Here is an 8,317-nt window from a genome sequence, read left to right as displayed (position 1 = left end):
GCCCTGCATCCTCAACACGCCATCATCATCAATGGTCACATCCCTGGCATCATCATGCTGAACCCTGTCCTTAAGGACAAGCAAATGAGGATCATCATACTGGCGCTCTCTGATGCGATCATACAAGGAAGACCGAGAAACCATACAAGCCAACACCCGACTAGGCTCCGAAATATCTAATCTCACCATCTGATTGGCCAAAGCCTGAACGTCAACTGCAAAGGGTCTCTCCCCAACTAGAATGTACGCCAAACTCCCCATACTAACCGCCTTTCGGCTCAAAGCATCGGCCACTACATTGGCCTTCCCCGGGTGATACAGAATGGTGATATCATAATCCTTGAGTAACTCTAGCCACCTCCGCAGCCTCAAATTAAGATCCTTTTGCTTGAATAAATGCTGAAGACTGCAATGATCAGTGAATACCTCGCAAGATACGCCATACAAGTAGTGCCTCCAAATCTTCAAAGCATGAACTATAGCAGCCAACTCCAAATCATGTATAGGGTAGTTCTTCTCGTGGGGTTTCAACTGGCGAGAAGCATATGCAATAACTCTACCCTCCTGCATCAATACACATCCGATCCCAGCTCTCGAAGCATCACAATATACCGTGTAAGAACCTGAAACCCTGATGGCAAAACCAACACTGGAGCCGTGGTCAAAGCTGTCTTGAGCTTCTGAAAGCTCTCCTCGCACTCCTCCGACAATTCAAATGGAGCGCCCTTCTGAGTCAACTTGGTCAAGGGCGATGCAATAGAGGAAAATCCCTGAACAAACCGCAATAATAACCTGCCAACCCAAGGAAACTACGAATCTCTGTGGCTGATGTTGGTCTAGGCCAACTCTGAACCGCCTCTATCTTCTTCGGGTCGACCTGAATAACCTCGCTGGACACCACATGCCCCAAGAAAGCCACTGAACTGAGCCAAAACTCACACTTGGAGAACTTGGCATAAAGCTTCTCCTCCCTCAATCTCTGCAATACAACTCGCAAATATTGTGCGTGCTCCTCCTGGCTACGCGAGTACACCAGAATATCATCAATGAAAACAATAACGAACGAATCTAGATACGGCCGAAACACACTGTTCATCAAATGCATGAACGCTGCTGGGGCATTAGTCAGCCCAAAGGACATAACAAGAAACTCATAGTGCCCATATCTAGTCCTGAAAGCAGTCTTCATAATATCCGAATCCCTGATCTTCAACTGGTGATAGCCCGAACGGAGGTCAATCTTGGAGAACACCCTCTCTCCATGAAGCTGGTCAAACAAATCATCAATATGAGGCAGGGGGTACTTGTTCTTTACTGTTACTTTGTTCAATTGCCTGTAGTCAATGCACATCCTCATGGTGCCATCTTTCTTCTTCACAAATAGAACCGGTGCACCCTACGGTGACACACTCGACCGAATGAACCCCTTATCTAGGAGTTCCTGAAGATGATCCTTTAATTCTTTCAACTCTGCTGGTGCCATGCGATATGGTGGAATGGAAATGGGCTGAGTGCCCGGCACTAGGTCAATACCAAAATCAATGTCCCTATCCGGCGGCATGCCCGGCAAGTCTGCAGGAAACACATCAAGAAACTCCCTCACAACTGGGACAGAATCAATGCTAGGAGTCTCGGCTCCAACATCTCTCACGAACACCAAATAGGAAAGGCAACCCTTCCCAACCATACACTGGGCCTTTAAGAATGAAATCACCCTGCTAGGAACATAGTCAGTCATACCACACCACTCGATCCTCGGTACACCCGGTATAGCCAGAGTGACTGTCTTAGCATGACAGTCTAGAATAGCATGACACGGAGATAACCAGTCCATGCCCAAAATAACATCAAAATCTACCATGCTCAATAGCAATAGATCAACTCGGGTCTCCAGACCCCCAGTAGTAACCAAACATGACCGGTATACATGGTCTACAACAACCGTATCGCCCACCGGGGTAGATACATGAACAGGTAAAACAAGACACCCTCGGGTCGTACCCAAATGATGAGCAAAATATGAAGACACATAGGAATAGGTGGAACCGGGATCAAATAAAACCGAGGCATCCCTATGGCAGACTGAAATAATACCTGTAATAATAGCATCCGAAGCAATAGCATCTGTCCTGCCCTGAAGAGCATAAAAGCGAGCCTGACCACCGCCCAATCGACCACCACCCCTGGGGCGACCCCTGGCTGCCTGACCCTCACCCCTAGCTGGCGGGGCGGGTGCTGATGAAACTGGACCAGAAGATGAGGGCTGACCCCTCTGCTGAGATGAGCTAGCAGCACGACGAGGACACTCCCTCCGCATATGCCCGAACTCTCCATACTCATAGCAACTACCGGGTGCTGGGAACTGGGACTGAAGGGAACCCCTCGTGCCGGAGTGACTAGCTGATGCACTCGGCCTGGAAGAATCTTGAGCAGATGGAGCACGACACAAACTCTGTGCTGGAAGAGAACTGAGAGATGGCTGACTCTGCTGAGAACCCTGATAACCACGACCTGAAGATCTTCCTCGGTACTTGGGTCGAGCTGACCGAGCGGGCTTGAAAGAACGACCCCGACCCTGCTGGAACTGGCCCCTCGAAGGAGCGCCACTGTAACTACCAGAACCTCGAGGCCTCTTGGCCTCCCTCTCATCTCGATCCTGCCGGCGAACCGACTCAATCTCTCCGGCTATATCAACCACCTCCTCGAATGTGGCACCCAGCACTCGCTCCCTAGTCATAAGAACACGAAGAGGGTAGGTGAGACCATCAACAAACCTCCGGATACGCTCACGATCTATTGGAACCAGCCAAACTGCACGACGAGACAACTCCGAAAATCTCATCTCATACTGGGACACTGTCATATCTCCCTGCCGTAGCCCCTCAAACTGTCCGCGCAGCTCCTCCCTGCGAGACTGCTGTACATACTTCTCCAAGAAGAAAGTGGAGAACTCCTACCAAGTCAAAGGTACTGCACCAGCCGGCCTACACCGCTCATACGCCTCCCACCAAGTGAAGGCAGCTCCCGTAAACTGAAAGGTAGTAAAAGCCACATCACTGGACTCAAGAATCCCCGCTGTACGGAGCATCCGCTGACATCTGTCGTGAAAACCCTAGGCATGCTCGCCCTCAGCTCCACTAAATGTCGGAGGCTGGAGTCTACCAAACCTCTCGAGGCAACGTTGCTCGTCCTCGAGCATAACTGGAACCTTGAACTCCTGTACTGGTACCACTGGCTGAGCTGGAGGTGCCTCTGGAGTTTGTAGTCCCTGTGCTACCTACTCAGGTGTGCGAGCAGCGGGGGTCTGATTGCCTCCCCCGGCCTGTGAAGTAGCTGCTGGTGCTGTGGTAGCTGAAACCACCTGAGCCAGGCCCGTGCACACTTTCAAGATCTGAGCTAATGTCTCCTGAAGGCTAGGAATCACTATGGGCACAGCTGGTGCCTGAGCTGGTGCCGCTGGAGCCTGATCCGGAACTGGGGAAACTGGTGGATCAATAGGTGCTGCCCTCGCTGCTCTGCCTCGGCCACGACCACGACCGCGTCCACGGCCTCTGGTGGCCTCAGTATGTGGCACTGGTGGTCGTCCGTCACGTTCGGTAGATCGTGTCCTCACCATCTGTGAGAGAATAGAATAAGGAGAAGATTAGTATTCGGATCAACAGGTTCGCACGACAAGAATTTCAAGAATGTGGAAATTTTCCTAAAGGTTCTGCAGCCTCTCGAGGAGAAATACAGGCGTCCCCGTACCGCTCCAGGAGATTCTACTAAACCGGCTCATGACTCGCGAGACCTAGTAACCTAGGCTCTGATACCAACTTGTAACGACCCCAACCCGGTCGTGATGGCGCCCAACACAGTGCTAGGCAAGCCCGACCAATTCAACACTCTCAATCCCTCATATAGAGTTCATTACCAATTAACAGGATTTAAATACCAAATTAACATCATTATAAATCTATAACAGAAGATAAAAATGTGCGGAAATTAAGGAATATCACTACAAATCCCACCGATCTGGTGTCACGAGTCAAGAGCCTCTAATACAAGTCTGAGGAATAGCCTAAACAAAGATAGTCTAAAATGCTGAAAGTAAAGAGGATAGAGGGAGAAATCGGGTCTGCGAACGCCATACAGCTACCTCGATGACTCCGGTGAGATCTGAATAGCAGCAATAGCTCAATCTACGCCTCCGGAATACCTGTATCTGCATACATGGTGCAGGGAGTAAAGTGAGTACTCCGACTCAGTGAGTAATAGCAATAAATAATGACTGACGAGAAGAAATCTCGTAAAAGCACTAAGCAGTTCTATATCAAAGCAGTAAGAACATATAAACGGCAACTGAATGAAGAAGTCAGGTAAAAAAATCCTTTAAGCTAGTGCCCAACTCATTTATTCCTCACGATAAACGAAATCATAATTATACCGCTGCGGCGTGTAGCCCGACCCATATAGTATACTGCTGCGGCATGCAGCCCGATCCATATATATACATATACTGCTGCGGCGTGCAGCCCGATCCAATAATAATAGTCAATTGCGCTGACTGGGGGTGTGCAGACTCCGGAGGGGCTCCTACAGCCCAAGCGCTATGCTACTGCGGCATGCAGTGCGATCCATATGAATGTACTGCTGCGGCACGCAGCCCGATCCAATAATATATTGCTGTGGCGTGCAGCCCGATCCATATAAATATATATTGCTGCGGCATGCAACCCGATCCATAACGTATCAAATACCCTCGCTGTGGGGTTCTCAATCCCTCTCAGTCAATATAAACTTAGCCTCTCGGGCATACTAAGATAAGATAGGGATCCCAACCCACATATTACTCTCTTTTTTGGTTTAGTTAATCCAAAGCCTGTTCATATTAGATTAAACAGTTCGAAACATGACTGAGGGTATGATTTTTAACGAGTAAAGTGAGGTTAATCAGTACAAATACCCCTAAAGGTTCTACAGGTCGGCACAAGGCCCCAAACATGGCAACTAGCCCAAACAAAAATTATATTAATTAAGTATCAGTCAAAATACAATAGAATCAGAAATTGGGATAGACCAAGTCCAAATCCCCAGCAGTAATGGACCCCACGCTCATCATGCGGCGTGTGTCTCACCTCAACATAGCACTACGTTGTGCAAATCCGGGGTTTCAAACCCTCAAGACATCAAATATAACTCACCTCAAGCTGGCCAAAATCCTAGCTCGCTATGCCCTTGCCTCGCAAATCAACCTCCTCGCGTGTCGAATCTGGCCAAGACCACAACAAATACGCTACAATAGGCTAAGGGAATATAACTCAATCGAAAAGACTCGAAAAACATCGAAATCCACGAAGTTGGCAAAATCCGAGCCCCGGGCCCAGTTCTCGAAAAATCAAAAAATTGACATCACCGGATTCCTCATCTCGCCACGAGTCTATACATATCAAATTTACCAAAATCGGAGTCCATTTGACCCCTCAAATTCCACTTTGAAACACCAAATTCCCAAGCCCTAGCTTTACCCTCTTTTGATGAATTTCAACAAATTTCCATGTAAATTCTACCATTAATTCATGTATTTAGGCCAAGGAACTCACCCCCAATCACACCTAGTCGAAATCCCCTTCAAATTCCGTCCAAGAGCTCTCAAGGTCGATCAAAAATGGTGGAAATGGACTTAAGCTCGCGGAATAAAAAGAGCCTTAAAACCCTTCTGATAACAGGGATTTTCGCATCTGCGGTCCCACCACCGCATCTGCGACTACCGCTTCTGCAGTTAATTTCCGCTTCTGCAGATCCACACTTAAAGACCAGGACTGCAGATATCTGCAGTCCTCTACCGCATATGCGGACCTCGCTCCTGCGGGTTATCGTTCGCTTCTGCGGAAATGCCAAATCCACCTGCCTCCGCTTCCGCGACACAACTACCGCATATGCGGCCTCGGAGATGCGGCTTCCTTTCCGCATCTGCAGAATCTTCCAGACAATCCATAGACCGCACCTGCTCAACCGCATCTGCGGTTCATTTCCCGCAGGTGCAGAAATACCAGATACCAGACCTGCAGCAAATCTTACTAAGTCCAAAAATCATCCCGATGGCTATCCGAAATCACCCCGAGGCCCCTGGGACCTCAACCAAAAGTGCCAACCCATCCTGAAACATCATTAAAACTTGCTCCAATCATCAAAACACCACAATTAACACCAAAACCATCAAATTACATCAAATTCAAGCCTAAGCTCATCCAAATCTTCCGAAACTCGCATTCGATCAAAAACCCAACCAAAACACCTCCGAATGATCTGAAATTTTGCATACACATCCAAAATCGTCTAACAAAGCTACAGCAACTCTCGGAATTCCATTCTGACCTCGGATCAAAATCTCACCCATCAACCGGAATTCGCCAAAATACTAACTTCGCCAATTCAAGCCTAATCTTACACCGGACCTCCAAAATCAATTCCGATCACACTCCTAAGTCACAAATCATCCCACGAAGCTAGCCAAATCACCAGAAATCACATCTGAGCCCTCTAAATCACAAGTCAACATCCAGTTGACTTTTCCGATATAAACCTTCCTTAAAGAGACTATGTGTCTCATTTCCATCCAAAACCAATCCAAATCGACTCGTTCGCTCAAGACTCTTATAATAAAACATGAGAAAGAAGAAAATGGGGGAAATGGGGCGGTAACTCACGTGACGAGGGGTCGGGTCGTCACAAAAATATACTAGAATCCTATGAAATGACTAAGAATGTCATTATTACTATGACACAACTACCAATGTATAATATGTGGTACTATATGCATTAAAGATTGCACCCAATGGTTATATTTTATTCTATGTGATGTAACGAAAATTGATAATACATCATAATACAAAGTTATGCATAGCGTAAAATAAAGAAAATAAATTATTAAATCTAATTTATTATATCAGGATTGTCCACTTCCAGTAAAATAAGCAGAAGATATGCTTTCAGGTGGTAAATCTCCAGTATAATATGCTGGAGCAATTGGAGGTACACTTTAATGAGTGGCGCGTTATTTGCAAAAGCAATATAGACTCCAGTATACTTCATTAATATAAAGCTGTAAAATATGAAATCTAAATTTCTATCCATAAGATACAGAATCTTGTGAAATGACAGAAAATATAATTATTACTTTCACACAAGTCACAACTACCTACTTTACTTGAAAATTTCATTCCTCTGAACCAGAACATCAAACAGACCTGAAAAGTTACCTTTACATTTATACGTATTAAATTTAGTAGGTGCACACTCTCTCTATATTAAATAATCAGTTCAATAGAAAAATTCTATCATATTTTATTATACTTTTAGCTTTTTCAAAAAAACCATGTCTGATGCTAGTGGAAGCAGGAAGCATGCTATGGACGAACTTATGCAAAATTGGGAGAAAATAAGAGCTGATGAGGAAAAAATAAGACCTCAGTTTTTTGCTAAGAAATCATTCCAGAACAGGCAGAACGTAGAAGGTAGTTTTGAAGGTTTTTCAACCTCGTTCGACAAGTTTGTCCAAAACTTTTATTCTTTTAAGTATCCCAATAGGGACGACTGGGCTAAGCTCGAATATAGCTTAAAGAATCTTACTATGTACAGAATAGTAATTGAACAAAATCAGTTGCGTTTTGATTTCAACATGTTAAAGAATGATCTCGTGAGACTTTGTGGTCTTTTGCCCGGGTATCCTATAATTATCTCTGATTCAGATGATGATGAGATATATCGGGAAATTGAGGAGTATTATTCTGATGTCTCAAATGACTCGTAGTTTTTCTTAATCCTTTTTTTAATGTTTTTGTTCTGTGTTTTTGTTCTTGTTTTCTTTATTTCTTTTTGGAGATCTTTATCTTCTACTATGTTTATGTGTGATTCTCCTTCGTAATAGTTCTTTTATGCTTCTAATATATTATGGAATATGATCGACATAGTATCAAAATCTTTTCCAGAAAATTATACGAAAAAGACAACTCCAGCATACAACGATAAAAAATCATGAAATGCAGAAGATTATACATCTTATAAAAATAATTCCCCAGNTCTCCAGTATAATATGCTGGAGCAATTGGAGGTACACTTTAATGAATGGCGCGTCGTTTGCAAAAGCAATATAGACTCCAGTATACTTCATTAATATAAAGCTGTAATATGAAATCCAAATTTCTATCCATAAGATACAGAATCCCGTGAAATGACAGAAAATGTAATTATTACTGTCACACAAGTCACAACTACCTACTTTACTTGGAAATTTCATTCCGCTGACCAAAACAATCAACAGACTCAAAGTAACTTT

This window comes from Nicotiana attenuata, unplaced genomic scaffold, assembly GCF_001879085.1.
Source record: "Nicotiana attenuata strain UT unplaced genomic scaffold, NIATTr2, whole genome shotgun sequence".
In the NCBI taxonomy this organism is placed as follows: Eukaryota; Viridiplantae; Streptophyta; class Magnoliopsida; order Solanales; family Solanaceae; genus Nicotiana; species Nicotiana attenuata.
Note: the sequence above shows the minus strand (reverse complement) of the source record.